At 45.1% G+C, this 23525-nt stretch overlaps 2 pseudogenes; both read right to left on the bottom strand.

The window, feature by feature from the left end:
- The window catches only part of LOC110302723 (nucleolar RNA helicase 2-like), an 84568-nt pseudogene that overhangs the window by 3922 nt on the left and 57121 nt on the right, over window positions 1-23525 (bottom strand).
- Window positions 796-2041, bottom strand: LOC110303921 (transcriptional adapter 2-beta-like; annotated as a pseudogene).

Below are 23525 nucleotides of genomic sequence, written 5' to 3'. Positions count from 1 at the left end.
AGCATCTTCCAAGTCAGGTGTACTATAAGTGTTCCCTGCAGCGAAAGGCAGGCCCCATCTGACCCTGTTTCTCTCACATTAACTGCTTTCCCAATCACAGGGGACAGGAATGTGCCAGGAGAGCCTGTCCATGCAGCCCAGGCTGGGGCCAGGCTAAGATGAAGCAAGAATTATTGAGGGCTTGAAATGGCCGTTGTCAGGTAAGTGGAAGCTCATGTGGTCACTGTGTGCAAATGAGGGGCTCATCTTAAGTGGCTCAGTTGGGAGTAGGCTTGGAGGTGGTCTCTGGCCTCCACAGCAGAGGGTTCTGTGTACACCCTGCCTCCTGGTTAAGTGTGGTGTGCCTGGGCTGTGCTTGGGGTGTCATCTTGGGGGGAGGAGGCAGCAGTGGCCTCAGCAAAAGGGTGTCATCAATAGCCCTCCTGAGTAAAGCTTGTGTCACTAGGAATAAGTTGAAGGCAGGAACACAGGGCTCCTGGCTCCCACAGAATAACAGCTTCTAAACCCACACAGAGAAAGGCTCATGAAATAAAGGAGACTTATCCAAGGTGGGGGCAGTCTTCAGAGGAACACAAAGGCAAGCTGTCTTCTTAGAGGATTTCTTTAGACTATGATGTAAAGACACATGCCCTTCTCCCCCATGAGTCCAATGTAAGACTGCTACAATTGCTTCTTCCAGAGGGCCATGAAAAAAATTAAAGCCTTGAAAAAAAATTCAATTTGTTTAAAAGAGCAACAATGTTGGGGGAGACCCACAATCATTTGCATCACAAGCTACTTTAGCATCCTCTGGCCTCAGGAAGCATCCCTGGATATCCACCCACTTTCTGTGAGGAAATTTAAAATCCTTTTCTTTAGGACCTTGTCCAGATAAGTGGGAAGGCGACTTTTAGAGGGGATCTCTCATCGAGTCTGGAGGTGATCTTTAATTATCATAGTCTTCACAGTCAAATAGCACGCAGGACTCAAATTCAAGGAACTGCAGAGAACCTTTTAGCAATCCGACAGCAGCTCCAACCCAGGAATGTTCTCAATGGCTGCAAACTCGCTGTCTTTGCCATCCTCCTTCCCGGTTCTGGAGCTGGCCAGGTTTTTGTTCTCCTTCCTCCTCTTCCATTTGTGTCTGTCAGCCTCATATTCGGCCGACTCCTCCATCTTCTTAATCCCATTGCATGGGTACCGCTGCAGCTCTCAGATCGTGTCGCGAAGCATCTTCTCTTTGTGCATGTTTTCAAATAAATCATCAAATTCTTTGCAGAGCATGAACTGGTAGAGTGGCCGAAGTTTCAGCCGCAGCTTTCTCCTCCTTGGTGATCTTTCTCTTCAATGTCTTTCTTCATTTCTTTCTTTTCCTTGCCCAGGAAGGCTGGTACCACGTTATACTCTTGGGCAATATTCTTCCAGAGCTGCCTCTCCTTCAGCTCCCACACATGCATGTCTACATGGGCACTCTTGAGCTGTGTCTCCCTCCTCTTCCTCCTCCTCCTCTTCCTCCTCCTCCTCCTCCTCCTCCTCGGAGTTCACAGAATGAATGCTGGTCATACTCGATATCATAGTCATCTCGAAGGGGCATGTAACCCAGCTGCTGCTGCTCAGCCACAGAGATTTCCAATGAGGGTAAAGGTGTGGTAAGACTAGGCTAGAGAGGACCCCACTGGGGGCCGTTGTGATCTGTCACCCGGTTGGAGATGGTGCCAGGGATGCAGGCATTGCCTAATTTCCCGTGGGTATACATGTTAATGGAGTGCTCCAACACTTCCTGGGCAGTCCATGAAGCACCAACATGCGCAGCCATGCCCAGTTACTGAAGCTGAACTGCTCCATGGTGTCCAGTTGCCCTTGGTCTCAGGACCCCAGAGTGTGAATCATCCACCGTCCACCAGATGGCAGCCCGGGTATTGCTGATGGTAGCTGATCGGCTCGCTGGGCTAGAAGCACTCAGAGCACAGCTCTCAATGTCCTGGCACTCTGTGCAGCGGAAGCGCAGCGGGTTCATCTTGGCCAAGCAGTACATACAGTACTTCTTACCCAGCTCTGACATCTACCCCTGCTTGCCCTCAGCGGCCTTACCACGGTTCTCAGACTAGCGCCATCTGCTGGGTCGCTGTGCTCTCTACGCCTGCGTGTTGGCAGGCCACCACCAAGGCTGCCCCTGTCCAGGTGCCTCTGGAGCCAGCCCTGCAGGCAGTGTCCTACCTCTGCAGCCATGTGCTCTCTGGTCCAGTCAGGCCACTACAGCTGTCTCCCTGCTCCATCGCGCCCGCGCCCCGTTATTGCTACTACGTTCTTTCTTCCTATTTTATTTTATAGTTTTAATTGGATATCTTAGTTCTTTACATTTCAAATGTTATGCCCTTTCACAGTTTCCCCTCTTCAACCCCCCATGCCATCCATACTTACTCTGTTTCTATGGGGGTGCTCCCCCAACCACTTACCCACTCCCACCTCACTGGCCTAGCATTCCTCTACACTGAGGCATCAAGCCTGCAAAGGAACAAGGGCTTCTTTACCAAGAGCTTCACTGGACTTGGAGTTCAGCTTGTAATTGGACAGTCCATTCTTTAGCTTGGGGCTTTTCTCTCTGTCTCCATTTGCTTCCTTCATTTTGTTCATCTTCTTGGGCTTAGGGACCTCTGCCTCTTCTTGCAGACTCACACTTACCACTCCACAGTGGCTGGGGAGCATCCAGGACCTTGAAGGCAGCCTGGGCCTTGCCATTTCACATGGTTCTGGCTTCATTTTCATGTTTTGAACTTCAAAGTTGTCTTAAGTTATGTTGAAGAAATTGCATCACCAGGGAAAGCCCAGTCTCCTGCCTGTTACTTCAGGTTCCTCTCCTGATGTTTCTGGAGTGTGAAAAATGCCCAAGACATGCAGCTTAGAAGAGGCGGCCAGGGTCCTCAGCAGGCTTTTCAGGTTCTAGATGTACGTCCTTACATTTTCTTTAGATGAGGGAATCGGGACAAGAAGGGGAGCACAGAAGGTCAGGAGTCCTCAGGAAAAGACCAAAGGGCTAACATGTCCCCCTCCTTACCTGTCTCACTTCCACTAGCCAGTGTGTCTTTACAGCTGCCCTGTATGGCAGGAATGTGATTTTTTTCTTTAGTGTTTAATTTTCATTTGGCATTTGTGAGTGTTTTGTTTGTCTGGATGGCTGTATACCCCTGCAGTGCTTGGTATGTGAAGAAGCTAGAAGAATGTGTTGATGCATTGGAAATGGAGTCTCAAGATGTTTTTAGCCACAGTATACATCCTGAGACTCGGAACTGCTTCCATTGCAACAGCAACCAGTGTACTTAACCACTGCAGTGTATGACAGCACACCCATATTATATTATTAATTATAAACTCAAATGCCAGATTAACTTCTGGGTTATCTTCCTCTACTTTGATTAAATATATTCCTCCAGCATTGAGAAAAGTTTGTTCAGTTGATGAAAATTGGAGCCCCTAGTTTTAAACACATGTGTGATTAAATGATTCAAAGCTATATTAAATACAATATTCACTATGGTTATCTCTGAGTAAATGTATTAAAGATAATTTTCTGTTCTTCTATCATATTTTTAAATTATATAAAGTGTTTATTTTTGCAACTTTACACTAAATACTATCCCCCTTTTTCAAAACATTGTTTTTAGATCTCTCCCTCACTTGCTTACTCACTCTCTTTCTATTTCTGTGTCTTTCTTTGTGTCTGTGTCTGTTTCTCTTTTCCAAACTGTGCATGTAAGTGCAGGCACCTATGACAACCAGAAGAGGGCACTAGATCAACCTGGAGCTGGAATTACAAGTGAATGTTAATGCAGGGATATGAGTTCTGGGAACCAATATAAGATCATTTCCGAGAACCGTAACACTTTAACCAACAACCTTTCTCTAGATGGTCCCACTCTGATTCAAAGGAAGCTGTTGACGAACTGGACTTGACTTTGGGGAGAATTGTGTCAGAAAATTCTTCCCAAGAAGAACGTTTTAGACTTGGACTAAATACTAAGTAGATCTTTAGAGAAGAGACTTGAGGAAGACTTCCAAAACTGGACATTCGCTAACATCTATCTATGCCCCAAATGCTAGGACACTCACAATCATAAAAGTAACTTGACTAAACCATGAAAAAAAACCCACAATGAACCCTACACAATAATAGACAGAGACCTCAACACCGGACTCTCACTAATGGACAGGACATTGACGCAGACACTAAACACAGATACACCAAAATTAATAGAGATTATGAACCAAACGTACTTAACAGATATCTGCAAAATATTTCATACTGAAACAAAATATACCTCCTTTTCACCATCTCATGGTACTTGCCCTAAAATTTTCCACATAATCAGTCATTAAAAAAGCCTCAACAATGAGACTGGAATAGTCCCCTGCATCCTATCAGATCACCCTGGACTATTGCTAGACTTCAATAACAACAACAACAACAAAAACAAAAACAAAAGCAAAAAAACCAGAAAACCCACATACCCATTGATGTCTTATGCCTTTGTTCTTGCTTTCACCTTGAACTGGAAGCTGACCCTCATAGACTGTTTTCGTATACCTCAAACTATGGCACGTAGGATATCACCATGCCCAGGGTGAAAGCTCCATCCTGCTTGCTATGCTCCAGTGAGTGCACTCCATCAGCACAGGTTAGGTAGGGGAAACTGCTTCTGAGACCTTGTCCAGGTTATGAGATTGTAGCCAATCAGTCTCTGGTTGCCTTTATAGCAGGAAGTTAAGGGGCCCTAGGATCCTCTCAGCCTTCTTGTGACACTGCCACATTCACCCATGTTAAGGTGCCTGGACGTCATGGAGATGGCCCACACAGAATTCACACATACACATATACATACATACTTACATATATACACACATGCATGCGTGTGTGTGCGCGCGCGCGCACACACACACACACACACACACACACACACACACACACACACACACACACACAGATGCTGGTTAGCTGGAGCTAAGAAATTAGTGGTGATTAAGAAGAGACCAGCATCACTGAGGTGAAATCTTCTGGGAAGTGTTTTCTGAGTGCATAAAGGCTATGTTCCAGAGATAGCCAACGTTGTACCTTGTGCTGTGAGTGGACTTGGTAATGTGTAAGAGTCACCCAGGTGGTACTGCTTTTGAAGGCATGAAGTGGTCATGCAGAGCAGCTGAGGCTCTACACTGTGAGAGGCCATGGAAGGCCATTGGTGAAGGTGCAGCCTCAGGTGTAATTGATGGCCCAGGCCTGAAGGGGTCATGCAAAGGAGCTGAGGTTTGGCACCATGAAGAGAGCCTATGAGAGGCTGTTGGGTAAGCCTAGTTACACTGGAAAACTGTGGGAACTAAAAGGGATGGGGAAGGAGGGGGAAGGGAGGATAGCCCACATCCAGCCAGAGTTCCTCCTATGCTCTGGACAGGCAGACATGGGAGGGCTGCAAGATGCTTTCCACCCGGCCCCAGATGGGAATCTAAGCCACTGACTCCACTTGATGGTGGGTGGACAATGGGCAGCCCCAAATGAGGCCCCAGAGCGACACCCTGTAGCTCCGGGGTTACAGGAGTGAGGGCATAGGGAAGAGGTTCCCACACAGGCAAGAATCTGCACAGAGGGCCTTGATGAGCAGAGACTGTCTATTCTATGGTTTTAGAGCTTTATTGTAGAAAGGCAGGGGGAAGAGAAAAGGTGGAAAGAGAGAGAAACTGGCCATGGCCAAGAGGAAAAAAGGGGGAAAGGAGAGAGAGAGAGAGAGAGAGAGAGAGAGAGAGAGAGAGAGAGAGAGAGAGAGAGAGAGAGAGAGAGAGAGAGAGGAAAGGCTAGAGAATAGGAGGGAGAGAGAGAGGAGGAGAGAGGAGATAGGAGAGGAGAAGACAAACAGAGAGGAGAGAGGAGATAATAAGGGAGTAAGAGCAAGAGAGCAAGAGGAGTGAGAGAGTGAGAAGCGGCCAAACAACCCTTCTTATAGTGGGCTGCTTTATCTTACTGTTGCTAGGTAACTGGGGAAGACTTTAGCCTGAAGGTTTGTAGCTTGGGACATTGCCTAAGTGACTACTAACCATGCTTCTTTTGTGGGGGCTGAGGGGACAGTAACTTAGACAGGAGCCAGTGTTCCAGGAGCATGAGGGAACGCCTACCATGCCATGTAGGTGAATTATCACCACTGTGTCCTGGGGTTCACCATCTACCCTCAACTGGAAACCAGGCTGTCTTTGCATAGCCCAATGCCCCACAGAAAACAGCAGTCTTGGAGATGCCAGTACTATGAGATGATCACCAAGAACAGCAGCATCAGTGGAGTACTGCTGGCTGGATACCAGAAGAAAAGCTGTGTGCTACAAAGGGCAGGGCTGGTAAAGTCACCCAAGCCCTTGGTGGAGCCTAGAAGATCGTGAGTGGATCCCAGACATTGGACTGTTGCAGTTTGATTTTGCTTTTGATTGTGACTGTGCCCTGATATTTTTCCCTCTTGAAAGAAGAAAGTATTTTAGTGGAGCCCACATTTAAGAGACTTTTAATTGTAAAAATAATTTGGATTTTAAAAGATATTGGATATTTTCAAGGGATTGAACTTTTAATATGTTAAGTCTGTGGGACTTTTAAAGTTATTTAGATCTTGGGGATGAATAAAAAAGTAAGGGCTTGATAGTGATGTGTTTGTGTGTCAAGTTGACAAGGGGTCAATTGTACTGGCTGGTTTTATGTGTCAACTTGACACAGCTGGAGTTATCACAGAGAAAGTAACTTCAGTTGGGGAAGTGCCTCCATGAGATCCAGCTGTGGGGCAAGCTGAGAAGTCCAGGAGAAGAAAGCCAGTAAACAACATCCCTCCATGCATCAGCTCCTGCTTCCTGACCTGCTTGAGTTCCAGTTCTGATTTCCTTTGGTGATGAACAGCAGTGTGGAAGGATAAGCTGAATAAACCCTTTCCTCCCCAACTTGATTCTTGGTCATGATGTTTGTGCAGGAATAGAAACCCTGACTAAGGCTGTGTGTGTGTGTGTATTTGTGTGTGTTTGTGTGAATTTCACTTCACAACTCACAATCCCACTAACTCACCCTACCCTACAGTCCATTCTTCACCCTTGTCCCCTTTCCCCAATTATAGGGGGTCAATGTTGTTGAATCTGTAGTACATCACCATGGGTTCCTCACCTTTTTGCCTGCAATGTTCATTATAATGGCTGTTTGGTGTTGTACAAGGCCTCTACTACTCTATCAACACTTGAATTTCAATAGGACTCCTCTCAGATATCTTGTTGTCATGGAGATCATCTGTGTCCCAGAGGTCCTGGAGTTTTGGATCTGTAGGACAGCCCCCTTCATGTACTCTAGAAGTTCACCAATGTTGGAGTCCACCAAAATTCCATCACTAACAAAGACCACAGAGACCAACATCACTGTAAACCGCAAGAGATTTTTGTTTTTAATCCAAAAGGTTTTGGAACTCTCCACCCCTCAGCACACAGGCAAGAGGAGAGATACAGAACGAACAAAGAACACACTTTTTATACCTTGTAGGGGCAGATTTAGGCAACAGGGTAGCTGGCTTATTCTAATTGGTATAGCAAGTAACCCTTTCTGGCGTTGGTTGGTTTGCATACGGTGACTACCCTTGGCCAAATATGACTGAAGGGATCACTTTCTCTGATGACCTGGGCCTGTAGTTATTTTATCCTTTTGTCTGATGGGGCTGGGGGCACTGGGATTTACCTGCTATGGCATGGCCTAAGGTCAGTAACCACATGGACTGCATGGTGTCTGTAGGCTTTGGGTAGATTATTTGAAGTCCTTCTCCATCTGGCTGTGTGTAGAGAGAAGTAGGAAACCATGATTTGCTTAATATCCTGGTCTTCATCCTGGGTTAGATCTCTGAGCTAAGAGAACCTTTCCAAGTGGTACCTCCACAGTGAGATCCAGAGGGCCATAGAAGTGGTAGGAGGGATGGGAAATGGGTTAGTGGGTGAGAATGCATTATCAGAACCCAAGCATGATTCTCACCAGTGTGTCTGGCTCAGGTTTAGCTTTCTGTCTGGTTTCAAGAGACTGTACCAGCAGTGGATTTGTGCCTTTTCTGAGGCAAGGCTCACCTGCCTTGTGGGGAACCATTTTGCCTGCTTCTGTGAAAAAAAAAATGCCTATCAGGCAGAGTCAAGTCATGCTCTGGTCTACTGGCAGATTTCCTGGTTTGATGATGCATAGAAGGATAAAGGGATACACTTGAACCTCATGTTGAGGGGCACAATGTTTGTTAATCTTGGGAGGAAGGAACAGGGAGGAATAGAGAGTCCTCTAAATGGGTACATGTTGCGCTCACCTCGTCCGGCAAGGAAAAATGCAACACAGTCGGATTCTTCTCAACAGCTTTATTTCAGGAACACCTTGATGCTATGGGAACTCTGGGAACCCAGGGAGCACTTCTTATATACACCCCAGCACTGGGGAAGGCTATGTGTCCTCCAGGGATTGGTCAATCTGCCGACACTTTAATTTGTATGCACCCGCTCGGGAGGGGATGGTGCCAGATTCGGGCTAGCACCTGTGCAGTGGCGTTGTTAGCACTCAGGCGCCATCTTTTAGGCGGCTGCCTACAGGTACAGATATTGAATATATGTCAGCCATTGTCTCTGCTGGCTTGGGACTTTGTTTCCCATGATATTGTAACGTCTGTAAATCCTAAGAAAAGCTGGAGGCTGCTCCTCAGTACTCCTGGACAGCCTTCTCCAATTCTTTTTTTTTTTTTTTTACTTATTAATCACTCCATTTATTTACATCTCAAATGATATTCCACTTTTAGGTTACCCTTCCACAAACCCCCATCCCACAACTGACCTCTCCCCCTCCCCCTTGCCTCTATGAGTGTGCTCCTCCAACCAACCACCCTTTCCCACCCCTGTGTTCCAGCATCCCCCTAAGCTGGGGCATCAAACCACCTGATGTCTGAGGGCCTCCCCTCCCTCTCTGCTACATATCTGAAGCCATACATAATTTCCTGTACACTTTTGGTTGGTGATCTAATCTCTGGGAGCTCTGGGTGGTCTGGCCAGTAGATGTTGTTCTTCCTATGGGGTTGCAACCCCCCTTCATTTCTCCAGTTCTTCTGACAGCTCCCCCAACATGGTCTCTTAGTTCAGCCAGAAGATTGGCTCCAAGCATAAACATCTGCATTGGTCAGTTGCTGGCCGGAGCTCCCAAGTTACAAACATACCAGATTTCTATCTGCAAAAACCTCTTGAAAGGACAACAGTGTCAGTTTTGTTTTCTGCAGCCACAATGGATCCCAAAGTAGGGCAGTCTCCAGATGGCCCTTTTTTCAGACTCTGCTCAAATTATTTGTCTCTTTTCTTCCTTTTGACAGGATCATTTCTGGGTTAAAACCTTTGAGATGGGTATGTGGGCCTATCTACTGCAGGTGGTCTCTACAGGGTTCTGCCTCCCCCTTCTCTGCACATTTTGGCTAAAGTCATCCCTGTTGTGTCCTGAGAGCCTCTCACTTCCCTGGTGTCTGGGACCTTCCAGTGGCGGACTCTAGTTCCTCATCCCCTCCCTGTTACATGTCTTTATTCCATTTCCTGGCCCTCTCTAGCTCTCTCCCATTCCCTTTAGTAACAGATACTGCCTGCCTTATTTCCTTTCCTCCTCTCTGCCTACCAGATCCCTGTCTCCCTCTCCTTCCTGCAATCATCTTGGTCCACCCTCAATGCAGGACTGAAGCATCCACACCTTGGTCTTTCTTCCTCCTATGCTCCAGACATGACTGGTCAGAATTATCAGTTAAATATATTTAATCCCTTCTGATTCCATTGAATTGAGACAAGGAAAATCACACCTGTATCTGCATTGGAGTCCTCAGGGGTCCCAGTGTTCACTAAGGGAAAGCATTCTACTAGAAGCCTGAATTTCTAAACAGGTTATGCATCTTTGAGGGGCTCATTTAGGGATATTAGGATAGAGTACACTACGTTATCAAAACTGTGAAGAACTCTTTGAATATTGGGCAGTTCTTTCCATAGAGATTTTCTCATCTCCTTGGTACATGCTGTCGTAGGTGAGCCAAATATAACTAGAATCCAAGTGTCTAATCTAAACATCTGGATGAGCCCAGATGAACATGAGAAGATCAGTGGAACATAGAGAATTGTCACCCACTGCCATCCTCCCTGTACATAGTCATTTTTCTCCTACTGCCTTCCTCCTCTACAATGAGCGTCTTTCTCCCATTGCTTTCCTGCCTATACATAGGGCATCTCTCACAAAGTGCTTTCCTCTCTGTACATAGAACATCTCTCACCAACTGCCTTCCTTCCAGCCTGTTAAAACATTAACTAGAACAAAACTCTTCTGGGGGGCCAAGAATCAACATCCTAGAATTGACATCTCTCAAAGACCACTCAAATTAAGAATTGGAGCAGTAGAACATGGGAACCTTCTGTCTCACAACTTCAGGATAGAACTTTCCCAGTTCCTTAGAAAGCTAGGTAACGGTGTGTCAGACTGGTTCTTGGAATTATTTGTGCCAAGGTAGGAGTATCCCTCAGAGTCTGTAAGTTCTTTCCAATTCCTAAGTACCCTACCTGACCAATCAGGAAAGTTCAATGAGGACCAGATGTGGAATGGAAAAAGCAATAAATCTTGTAAAGTGGGTGGGAAGCAAGGGATAAACTGTGTAGAGTACTGTCATGAGCAATGTAGAAAACCTATCCTTATGGCCAGCATCCATGGAAAGAACCAATGCAGGAATCAGTATATGATCCTTTTTCCAATTGTCCAGGGTGCATTTGGCACTGAGAATCTTGCCTGCCACAGAAAACCACAGGCTGCCATGACCATAAAAACTGTAGAGAACATTGAGCAGCCCGTCAGGAGAATCCTGTCAGAAATATCAACACGTGTCACACTATATCAGTCTAACATCACTAACCTCTTCCAGGTTCTAGTAACATCAAAGTGGGTCCATCTAGTTACTGAGTATACTCCAGTGCTCCCGTGCAGATAATCACCAGGGACCCAGAGCAAGGGAGTGAGAGAGTGGGAGGGAAATAGACACAAAGAATGAGAGCAAGTCAATCATACTGATCAAGCTCCAAAAACTTTATTCAAGAGTAGCAATGTAAGCATAAGCAAGATGAGGCTCCAAGGGAAGGGGGAAGAGCCCAGGGGCTCTCTGAAGGTCAGGTGGCAAACTTCATGTCCTGGAACCAATAGTCACACTTTCCTCTTTACCTACAAACATTCTTACTGTTATGACCACGAATGTTCAAAAGGATTGTTTATGTAAGCTAGAAAAGAACCAAAGGCAAAGGCTGAGGCCAAGGATCCCAGCAATCCATGAGGAAACAGGTTTGACCTGATCATGAAGAAAGACCTGGTGCATGAGGAAGATGCAAAGAAAACAATCAGGCAGTTAGTAGCATCTATAAAATATTGCAACAACCTTAATATTGTCAATCCTGACATTAAAACCTTTTAATATATTCATAGATTCATAGAGCGCTGTAAAGTTGATAGACCTCGTCAATCACTGCCCTGGCAGTGTAGGACCATGTGAGTTTTTTCACGTTAGCTCACCTTAGGGAAGCCATATGATGGCAATGGAGATATTTGTGGAGTTTGGACATGTGACTATGTTATCACCTTAAAAAAGACAGAAGAAAAAGATTGCCACGGGGCACCTATGGCATTCTAACATACTTCTCTGTGATACTTGAAAACCTAGTTCACCATATCCCCACAGGTTTCCAAAGATGAGGTCCTCCAGTGAAGACAGCGAGAGACATGCATGGGTTATGATATATGAACTATAACCCAAAAGGAGACCTATCCAGATTCTAATATTATAGACATACTCTGAGGCATGGGGTTGTATGCCAACGAGATATTGGAATCCCTGAAAACCAATAAATATGGCAAAATAATAGGGATATATTTGATTATAAAAGAACAGATACATATTGCACTTCAGCATAAATCTATGATTTCAACCAAGCCTGTGGATTCATTCCCTATGCCACCTCCATCACCAACATATCCATTTAACTCTGCTCTTCCATCAAAGAGAAAAATCACTGATCCCATCTTTGCCTTCCACAACATGTGACTCTCAGGAGAGCATGGATTGTTATCCTGATACTATCAGGACATGAGTGACAAGAAATGCTTCCTTTCCTGCCATTAATTTACATTGTTCAAAAAAGGAGGGCCCAGATAGTGCCTGTGCAGTCCATTCCAGAAATGTGGTGCTGCCCCATGTGTCTGCAGAACCTTATTAGAAGAGGAAATGTCCCTGCTACCTGAGCAAGACTTGGGCCAGAAAACTCGTCACTCCCTCAGAGGACATTTCTTGCTTCAAGAGAGTGAGCAGGAGAATCAGGGCTGAGTGCTCAAGACTCTGTTGCTTCTAGAGTTTTCTGAAGGCAAAAACTCACTATATATTTTCCATGAAAGCAGGTCCCCTGGAAGAGGCATGGTACAGAACCCAGTGAAAGAGTAAAGAAGCCAAGGAGGCTGCATTACAATCTTGACCTTATTCACCACATGGGAGGGTGCATCACAACCTTGACCATATTCACTAAATCATCCTAATATCAGCAGCCTCTTCCATGTCCTAGAGTAACATCCAAACAGGTCCATCTAGTTGCAGAGTTTGCGCTAGCAGGAAACATGTTTGACCCGATAATGAAGGATGGCCTGCGGCGGAGGAAGATGCAAAGAATATATTCAGGCAATTACTAGGAACTGTCAAATATTGTCACATACTTAACATTGTCAATCCTGATATTAAAACCTTTTAATATAATCATAGATTCAGAAAGAAACATCAAGTTGACAGACTTGGTCCCTTACTTCCATGGCACTGTAGGACAAAGACCTTCTTTTCACCAGAGTTCAACTTAGGGAAACCATATGATGGCAAGGGCCAGATATGTGGAGTCTAGACATGCGACTATGTTATCACCATAAAAGAGACGGAAGAAAAAGTTTCTCAAGGGGACTTATGACATTCTAACTCACCTCTCTGCAATACTGAAAAGTCTAATTCACCATATCCTCACAGTTTTCCAGAGATGTGGTTAAACACTGAAGACATTGAGAGACATGCATGAGTTATGAAATGTGAACTATATACATAAAAGGAGACCTATCCACATTCAAACTTATAGAAATGCTCTGAGACATGGGGTTTAATGCAAACAAAATATTGGAATACCTGAGAAAGAATACATATGACAAAATAAAGGGGATATATATATGAAAAAAGGGGCACAAAAGCAATTTGATTATAAAAGAATAAATACACAATGCAATTGAGCATAGATCTACAACTTCAGCAAAGCATGTGGATTCAATCCCTATGACACCTCCATCACCAAAATATCCCTTTAAATCTACTCCTCCACAAAAGAGAAAGGTCACTGATCCCATGTTTGGCTTCCTCCACATCTGACACTCAGGCGAGCATTGACTGGTTCCCTGACACTATCAGGACATAAGTGACAAGAAATGCTTCCATTCCTGCCATTGCTTTACATTGTTCAAAGAAGAAGGGCCCAGATAGTGCCTGTGTAGTCCATTCCAGAAAGGTGGTGCTGCAGAACCTAATTAGAAGAGGAAATGTCCCTGCCACCTGAGCAAGACTTGGGCAAGAAAACTCATCACTCCCTTAGAGGAGATTGATTGCTTCAAGAGAGCGAGCAGGAGAATCAGGGCTGGGTGCTCAAGACTCTGTTGCTTCTAGAGTTCTCTGAAGGCAAAACCCCACTATATATCTTCAATGAAAGCAGGTCCTCTGAAAGAGGCATGGTACAGAACCCGGTGAAAGAGTAAACAAGCCTGGGAGGGTGCATCACAACCTTGACCTTGTTCACTACACCATCCTAACCTCAGCAGCCTCTTCCAGGTTCTAGATTAACATCCAAGCAGGTCCATCTAGTTGCAGAGTGTGTGCTAGCAGGAAACATGTTTGAGCAGATAATGAAGGATGGCCTGCGGCAGGAGGAAGATGCAAAGAATATATTCAGGCAGTTACTAGCAACTATCAGATATTGTCACATACTTGACATTGTCAATCCTAATATTAAAATCTTTTAATATACTCAGATTCAGAAAGAAACATCAAGTTGACAGACTTGGTCCCTTACTTCCATGGCACTGTAGGACAAAGACCTTCTTTTCACCAGAGATCAACTTAGGGAAACCATATGATGGCAAGGGCCAGATATGTGGAGTCTAGACATGCGACTATGTTATCACCATAAAAGAGACAGAAGAAAAAGTTTCTCAAGGGGACTTATGACATTCTAACTCACCTCTCTGCAATACTGAAAAGTCTAATTCACCATATCCTCACAGTTTTCCAGAGATGTGGTTTTCCACTGAAGACATTGAGAGATATCCATAGGTTATGATATGTGAACTATATACCCAAAAGGAGACCTATCCAGAGTCTAACATTATAGACATGCTCTGAGGCATGGACTTTTATGACAACGATTTATTGGAATCCCTGAAAACCAATAAATATGGCAAAATAATTGGCCATATTTGATTATAAAAGAACAGATACACCATGCACTTCAGCATGGACCTATGATTTCAAGTAAGCCTGTGGACTCATTCCCTATGCCACCTCCATCACCAACATGTCCATTTAACTCTGCTCTTCCACCAAAGACAAAATCACTGATCCCATCTTTGGCTTCCTCGCCATCTGACTCTCAGGAGAGCATGGACTGTTATCCAGATACTATCAGGACATGAGTGACAAGAAATGCTTCCTATCCTGCCATTGCCTTACATTGTTCAAAGAATGAGGGCCCAGAGAGTGCCTGTGCAGTCCATTCCAGAAATGTGGTGCTGCCCCATGTGTCTGCAGAACCTTATTAGAAGAGGAAATGTCCCTGCCACCTGAGCAAGATTTGGTCAAGAAAACGTCCACTCCCTCAGAGCAGATTGTATGCTGCAAGAGAGTGAGCAGGAGAATCAGGGCTGGGTGCTCAAGACTCTGTTGCCTGTTCTCTGAAGGCAAAACCCACTATATATCTTCCATGAAAGTGGTTCCTCTGAAAGAGGCATGGTACAGAACCCAGTGAAAGAGTAAACAAGCCTGGGAGGGTGCATCACAACCTTGATCTTGTTCACTACACCATCCTAACCTCAGCAGCCTCTTCCAGTTTCTAGATTAACATTCAAGCAGGTCCATCTAGTTGCAGAGTGTGTGCTAGCAGGAAACATGTTTGAGCAGATAATGAAGGATGGCCTGCGGCAGGAGGAAGATGCAAAGAATATATTCTGGCAATTTCTAGGAGCTGTCAAATACTGTCACATCCTTGACATTGTCAATCCTGATATTAAAATCTTTTAATATACTCATAGCTTCATACAGTGATGTGAACTTGATATACCTTAACAATTGCTGTCATGGCACTGTAGGACCAAGTGCTTCTTTTCACCAGAGTTCACCTTAGAGAAGCCATAGGATCACATGGGCCAGATATGTGGAGTTGGACATGCTACTCTATGTTATCACTATAAAATAGAAGAAAAATATTCTCACGGGGATCTCTTACATTCTAACGTACTTCTCTGTGATACTTGAAAATCTAGTTCATCATATTCTCATGTTTTCCAGAGATGAGGTCCTCCAGTGAAGACAGTGAGAGATATCTATGTGTTATGATATGGGAACTATATACCCCAAAGGAGACCTATCCAGATTCTAGCATTATAGACATACTCTGAGGCATGGGCTTTAATGCCAACGAGATATTGGAATCCCTGAAAAACAATAAATATGGCAAAATAATGGGGCAATATTTGATTATAAAAGAACAGATACACAATGAGCTGGAGCATGGATCTACAACTTCAGCAAAGCCTGAGAACCCATGCCCTTGTCACCACCATCTCCAACACATCTCTTTACCTCTGGTCTTCCACCAACAAGATGGGTTGTTGTGCCCACCTTTATCCTTTAGAGCTGGCCCACAGGAGAGTGTGGGCCTTTTGTCCTGCAAATATCAGGATTCTCATGGCAAGAAATGCTTCGATTCGTGCAATTGCTTTACTTGTTCAAAGAAGAGCCCAGATATAGCCTGGCCCCTCCCTTCTGGAGATGTGTCTGCCCCCCTGTGTCTACAGCAGCATATCCCAATAGGAAATGCCCCTGAGACCTAAGGAATATTTCACAAAGTAACCTCATCATCTCCAACAATTGTGTGCTTAGAGAGATTGTGCAGGAGAATCAGGGCTTCCCTGGCAAGACTTTGTTGCTTCAAGAAGTCTCTGAAGACAAAAATCCCCCATATGCCTTCCAGGAAAGTGGGTCCTCTGTAAGAGGCAAAACAAAGAACCAACTGTGACTGTAAGCCAGCATAAGAGGGTGCATCACAACCTTGACCTTGTTCACTACACCATCCTAACATCAGACTCTTCCAGGTTCTAGATTAACATCCGAGTATGTCCATCTAGTAGTAGAGTGTGCTCTAGGAGGAAACAAGTTCGACCTGATAATGGAGAATAGCCTCCTGCAGGAGGAACAAGGGAAGAAGATATTCAGGGAGATAGTGGCAACTATAAAGTACTGCCACAGCCTAACTATGCTCATGGATACATTAAACCCGACAACACTCTTCAAGTTGTAGAAGCTAATAGAATATAATTTCCAAGTTGCAGATCCAGAGTTCTTATAAATAAACCTGTATCTTCTCACCTAAAAGAGTTATATGTGCACCAGGACCCAGAGAATGGCAGCCTCTGGGTACCGGGAGGGCTGTCACTGGGAATTCTCTCATGTGTCATCTGATGAGTACTAATTGCAAATGCATTTTCCTCTGGAGTCTGAACAAAAGCTGAGGGCTTAAGACCAAGTCACATTAATTAAAAAGAGGCCTGCACAAAGCCCATCCATACTCAGAAGCATCCCTAAAGAGATGAGGACATGCCAGAGTCTTAAAAACTAGCCCACCACTGACCAACTGAATTCTACTGTGCAAAAAGTCAGACTCCAAAGAGAGAGAAAAGTATAGATTCTCTTTGAAATGATAATACTCCCAGGCGTATATCCTAGGAATTTCATATACTTGTCATAACTGATTGAACTAACATTTCAAAGCATGTAAATTTCATTATAGAACATGAGTATCCTCCTAAATGCAGTGGACAATGTCATGGTACTATATATCTGTCTAGAGACAGCATGCCCTGTCAGCTATATAAATGAGCACTGGGAAGATGCAATGGGAAGAATGGCTGATTCAGGTGACCCAAGGGGGCAGCAGGCTGCACAATGAAGAGACCCAGAAACCTCATTTGTTGTGTGATCTATCTCAAGACATTGATTTGGACCTTCACACCTTAATGTATACATTGCTCCTCAAGACTGTTTGCTTGGCCTCTCTTGGAAGCTGCAGGACACATTACAATGAGCTCTTTATGGAGAACTTTTCTTTTAACATAAAAGCCAGAGCATCTGTGTCCATACTAAAATCATTCCTGATGGTTGCCTGTCCTGTGACTGCACTCTTGGCCCTCTTTCTCATGTCTTCTTTCTGTCCTGGCTCAGCCCAACAGAGCTGTCATCTCAGGGAGTGTGTTTCTCAACAACCTGTACTTGGATGGAAGCTCCCAGTTTCATTACCTCTTTCACCTGTTTTGATGTGAGCTTGCCTCCCCATCCTTGTCTTCCTGAATGCCCTGGACTCTGCCAGAGTGTCAGTTCCTTCTGTAGAGCTTGTCCATGACACTAATGATCCTGGGATCCAGCACCTAGTGATGGCCTTGCACATCACTATGCCTACAGAAGGGCAACTGACCAAAGCACAGAGCACACCACTGAAGAAAGACAGTCTAGAAGCTGGGGTCACATCTCAGATCTGATTCTAACTCCTTTTGAGTAAAAATGAAGTCAGGCCTGTGAAGGGAACAGTGACTTCCATGATGCTACTAGAGGCCTGGAGCAGGAACAGTTCAGTAAGTGAGGAATAGACTGCATGACAAGAACTAGGAGCCCAGCTCTCTCAGACATCCCACACTTAGAACACAATCCCAAGAAAATGCAGTGGCAGTGGTCAGGGGACACCCACTGACTGATCTGTCGAGGCCCTCCTCTAGGCTCTTCAGTCTCAAGAATGAGAAGCAAGGATGAAGTAGAGTCATGGAGAAGTTGCTGTCATTTGGTGACAGGGCTGTCACTAGGAAGACTCCAGCATAAAATGAATATTTGAAGAGGGGATCAGGGGTTGCACCATGTACCTTCCAGGTGCAGCTGGGCTCCCATCATTTTTTTCATGAAGCTCCCCACTGTCACAGTCCTCCTGTCCTTACTGTCACCTCAGTGACAGTAGCACCTAGTAAGGCCAGGTCTCCTATATGGAGGTTGAAGGCCAGAATAACCTTGTTAGAGGATAGTGTACTGGAACATGTGCTTCTGTGAGAGATGGTGACAACACTGCAGCCTAAAGTGAAGGAGACGATGTCCACCCACGCTGTTCATGTCCAGGTTCACTTACACAGGGCCCACGGTTCTCAGTACCTTCCCTTGACCTTGGACTCCATACCATGACACCATGTCTTTTGTGTCTACTCAAATACTCATGTGTCTTCTGGCCCTAATGAGGACACACTTTATATTCCAGATCCCAGAGTCCATCCAAGGTACTACACATTCTTGCTCAGTGATCTTCCCCAGAGCTTGATTCTGGACAGTATTCATGGAGAGGCCTTATAAATCTCAGTCCACTCTCTGTGTTTGAGCACTGGAAGCTCAGTTAGATAGGTTCAGAGTCACAAATGTCTGTGGTCTTCTTTCCTATGAGTTGGAGAGTACTGGAACCCTGGACTAGCAAAGAGTTCAGAACATGTTAAGGAATCTGGAGGGACTTAAGTTCTCAAGCTTCCTGAGAAGGCAAAGGTAGCAAGGAAGCGATCTCCTTAGCTTTCCTGTCTGCAGGAATTTTTGAACAGTAACAGTTGTCCTGGAGTGACCTGCACTGATATGCCTTACGTTTGGTTACAGGAGGAGGTGAGCCTCAGGGCTCCTGATGGTGTTATAGGTCATCAGAATACTTGCCACCTTATTCACCATTATTTTTGGGCTCTGGTGGTTTGGGAATATATTCTGTTTTCAGGAAGGACTCTTGGCTCTGGCAGACAACATGTTTCACAGCGATTCATGCCTTAGAGGTTCCCTGTCAAACTAGGTGGCCTTCAAGAAGTCAGGATATATGCATGCCCTGAGCCTCACCTACCTTCTAAGATTCTCTTGTCAGGAAGGATTCTGATAAGGGCAGACAGCATGTTTCACAGTGTTTCAGGCTTCAGGGTTCCCTCTCAAACTTCACGACTTTCAAGTGGTCGGAATATATGCATCTCTTGCTCATCTCCTAATTTCCCAAATGGAGATGCCCATTCTCATTTGGACCCTGATGTCCAGGGAGACAAGACTATTTTGTTCCCTATGCAACTTCACAGAGTGAGTGCACACCAGGATTTACCACTCTCACACTGTGGACAGAAGCATCCACCATCCAAAGCTCCTGGATTCCTGGATGTTGGTGTTGACTCAGATCCAGGAGTGACACTCAACTCTCCCACTTGAAATCAACCTCCTTTGAGGCCTGAGACTCTTTTGCCAGCATTAGAAGGTAAAACAATCATTTTTGCATCCAGCATCCTACTGTCATAGTCTTCCTTGTCCTTAGTGTCCCTGTAGTGACAGTATCATGCTTGTGGGGCAGGCTAGGTGTATTCATATGGAGACAGGGGAATCCTCACACCAGTGTGAAGGGCAGAATGGCCTTGTCAGAGGACGGTCTATTGGCTCAAGTGCTTCTGCAGTAGATGTGGGCAGCACAACTGCTTAGGCCATCTTGCAGCTGGCAAAGGATCTTCCAGAGCATGTGCAGTCCTGAATGCCTTGGCAGATGCTCTATCCTGATAAAACAATCACAGAGCTTAGGCCCTTGGTATCCTTCTGAACTGCAAGAGAGTTTGGGTGGCTCATTAGAGCCTTGACTGTTTTCCCTCAACAGGTTACAAATCATCTTAGGTTCCATTTGGATGCTTGTCCCTGTGTACGACAGCCTCACCTCACCTCTTTTCTGCATACTTTGCTCAGGCAGGAGACTTTCACTTTCTGTTCAGTGCTGTCATCTTGAGATGTGATCCCCAGCAATAATGACCCACTGCCCTCATAGTCAGGGATCCATGACCTTCCTGGCCTCATATGCACCAGCCTCTGTAGCACAGCATCATCCTCTACAGAGGAGAAGCTGAAGGAGGGGCAGGTATCAGATGCAAGGGGAGGGAACCCCAGGTGCCATGGACAATGGCAGGCTGACCCCTTCTGCAAAACCCCTACTGATGAGACCTCCCTGGGTAGATTACAACTAGGAAAAGAACAATAAGCCCCAGGAGGGAAGGACACGGGAGCAAATACAGAGATGGCATATAAGTTATGGACCCTTTCCCTTTTCTTGCATGACTAAAACTGCACTTGAGATTGTCAGTGGCCATTAAGAGTGGCCAAGACCATTGACTACAGGACAGTAGCATGTTGTCTGTCAGGAAGCTAATGGATCACATGTCCTTTCGGGTGGTGAGAGGAAAGAGCTCACATGTGCCATTGGGCTTTATCTCATGCTGACTCTGGGATAGGGAGAGTCCAGACCCTCTAGTCACTGTGTGAACTTAAGTTCCAGAGTGACTCTAATGACCATCCTGGTCTAATGACCAGATGAAGACAGCAGCATTGAATCCCAGATATTAAGCATATGGTGGATAAAATTGATGGGGGAGGGGGCAGGGGTGAGCAGCTGAGACACCTGATAGATGTATGAGTGAAAATATGACAGGAGAGAAGGTCAGGCTGTCTACTGTTCCTGGAGTGAAGACGGGTCACACTCTGAAGTGTCTGGCATGACAGAGAGGGATTGCCAACCCCATCTGGGATGGATAATTTTCTGACAATTGGGTGAAGTTTAAGTCATTCGTGATGAAAATGTTTGTTGAGAAAATGCCCTTATAAGATTGTCAAGTGAGTCTGTAGTACATTCTCATGAACAGTGCCTGACTGTGAGTGTTTAGGCCAATGTGGGTGGAAGCACAGCTGGGAGTAGTAAACGTACCAAGGAAATCCTGGTGAAGAAGCCAGGAAAGAGCACCCCTCATGGCCTCTACTCTTGTTTCTGCCTCTCAGTTCCTGTGTTCGGATACTCTTCTTGACTTATCTCAGGGATAGTTACACATGAGTGTGAAGTCAAAAAAACACTGTCCTGCACAGCCAATTAGGACCTACTGTTCTCTGTGCATGGCAGACATGATGTGGCAAGGGCTGTGATACATATACACCCGTTAGTTTGTGGCTTCAGCAAATGGCAGCCTCACCTCTGAAGACTCATGGTAGCTTCCTATTGGACTAAAACATCTCACCTGGAGAATTATAGAGAGATCAGGGCTAGCAGGTAAGAGAGGAGAGAAATTGCCCGATCAGTATCCCTATGCCACCCTGTAGGATGTTTATTTTTTAAGAGTAGAAAGTGATATCTAAGACACTGAAAATGTTTCCTCAAGGTTACTGAGTCTTTGAGCCTTTGAGTTGGACAGGAAGCACACATCAAGTGCTAAAGTACAACACAGGTCTGGGAGGGCTGCCTGCCTGGTGACACTGTTTACCTAGAATCTCCACTGGCTTTGAAACACATACAGGTATATGTGAGAGAGGGTGGAGCCCCACAGCTGGAACAGGGTCTCTAGATTCTGGGATGCCACCATGATCTCCATTTCTGGCTGTCCCTGTCCTATCCCACTGTTCTGCTTACCACCTTGTGCTTTCCTATCCTCAGTGCACAGGGGAGTGAACCCTTCAGGTCTTTCCCATGTGTGCATCATGGAGACCTCCAGAGCCTGAGTGCTATTTTGAGTTTCAGGATATTTCACCTAAAGCCAACTTACACACAGCTTCTCCTTGGGTGAGCACACAGGAACCGGGAAATGCAGAGTGTAATATAAAACATATAGACTTCATCAGAGCCATCAAGTGCAGACCTGGCACCTTACTGAAATGGCAGTTGGGGGTTGTAGTGGCTATTCCTGGTTGTCAACTTGACTATATTTGGAATGAACTACAATCCAGAATTGGAAGGCTCACCAGTGATCCTAATCTGGAGGCTGGGAGATAGAAACTTTGATCTGGATCTTGGTATGGAGATCTTGAGGCATAGTGGCTATGAATTCCAGAAGATTAAGACGGAGATCATTGGGTTCAAGGTCATCTGGGATTAAGGGTGTGGTGTAACACACCTTTAATCTGGGCTACACTTTCTCCTGGAGACCATATAAGGACATTGGAAGAAGGGAGTCTCGATTTTGCTCCTTCGCCTGCTTGCCTTGTGGGACTAAGTAACTGCTAGATCCTTGGACTTCCATTCACAGCTACTATTGAACCATTGTTGGGAATTGGACTGCAGATTGTAAGTCATCAATAAATTCCTTTACTATATAGAGACTATCCATAAATTCTGTGACTCTAGTGAACCCTGATTAATACAGAAGTTGGCACCAGGAGTGGTTCTAGAGGAGCAGAAGTACAAGGATGAATCTTTTAAAATGTTGGAATTGGCTTGTGATCCAACAGCACTTTCAACTACTGAAACATCTCCAGATTCTCTCCCTCTGGGAGCTCAAAGAATTTTGAAGACCCATGGTTGGAACTATATTTCAAACTTAAAGAAGCTAATGACCTTGATTTTCTTTTCTTTTTTTTAAAGATTTATTTATTGTTTATATGTAAGTACACTGTAGATGTCTTCAGACACTCCAGAAGAGGGAGTCAGATCTCTTTATGGATGGTTGTGAGCCACCATGTGGTTGCTGGGATTTGACTCCGGACCTTGGGAAGAGCAGTCGGGTGCTCTTACCCACTGAGCCATCTCACCAGCCCCGACCTTGATTTTCTTGATGAATTAGGTAATTCAGTGTACAAAGCTTTCTACAAGATTGGGGGAAAATGGGAAAATGATTTTACTGGCTGGCTGTTCTTAGCATCTGGGGAAAAAATGATGAATGAAAGGGAGGAGTTGTGTGATAAAATCTAAAGGCTCCAGACACAAGTAAATGATCTAAAAGTTGCTAAGTGTGTCCTTGAAGAGAATCTTCTCTCCTGCAGCCATAGAGCTCAAGTTGCAAAAAAATCACACTGAAACCCTCATTGTAAGGTTGGCTGAACTACAGGGAAAATTCAAGTCTCAGCCTCAGAGTGTGTCGACAGTTAAAGTAAGGGCACTAATTGGCAAAGAATGGGATCCTATAACTTGGGATGGGAGTGTGTGGGAAGACCATGTTGAAGATGAGAATTTTGAATCTTTGGATTCTCAAGGGTTTGCCCCACCTGAGGAAGTAGTACCCTCAGCCCCACCCCTTGAAATAGTGCCTTCCCCACATAAGGAAATTAATTCTTTAGAGTCTGATAAACCAGCAGTGACTTTCACTGAAGAAAATGCCAGACAATACTGATGTTTCTCAAGGCCCACCA

The sequence above is a fragment of the Mus caroli genome, unplaced genomic scaffold, assembly GCF_978045245.1.
Source record: "Mus caroli unplaced genomic scaffold, Mus_caroli_1 scaffold_9, whole genome shotgun sequence".
NCBI classification, from domain to species: domain Eukaryota; kingdom Metazoa; phylum Chordata; class Mammalia; order Rodentia; family Muridae; genus Mus; species Mus caroli.
Note: the sequence above shows the minus strand (reverse complement) of the source record. Positions and strands in the feature narration are given on the sequence as shown.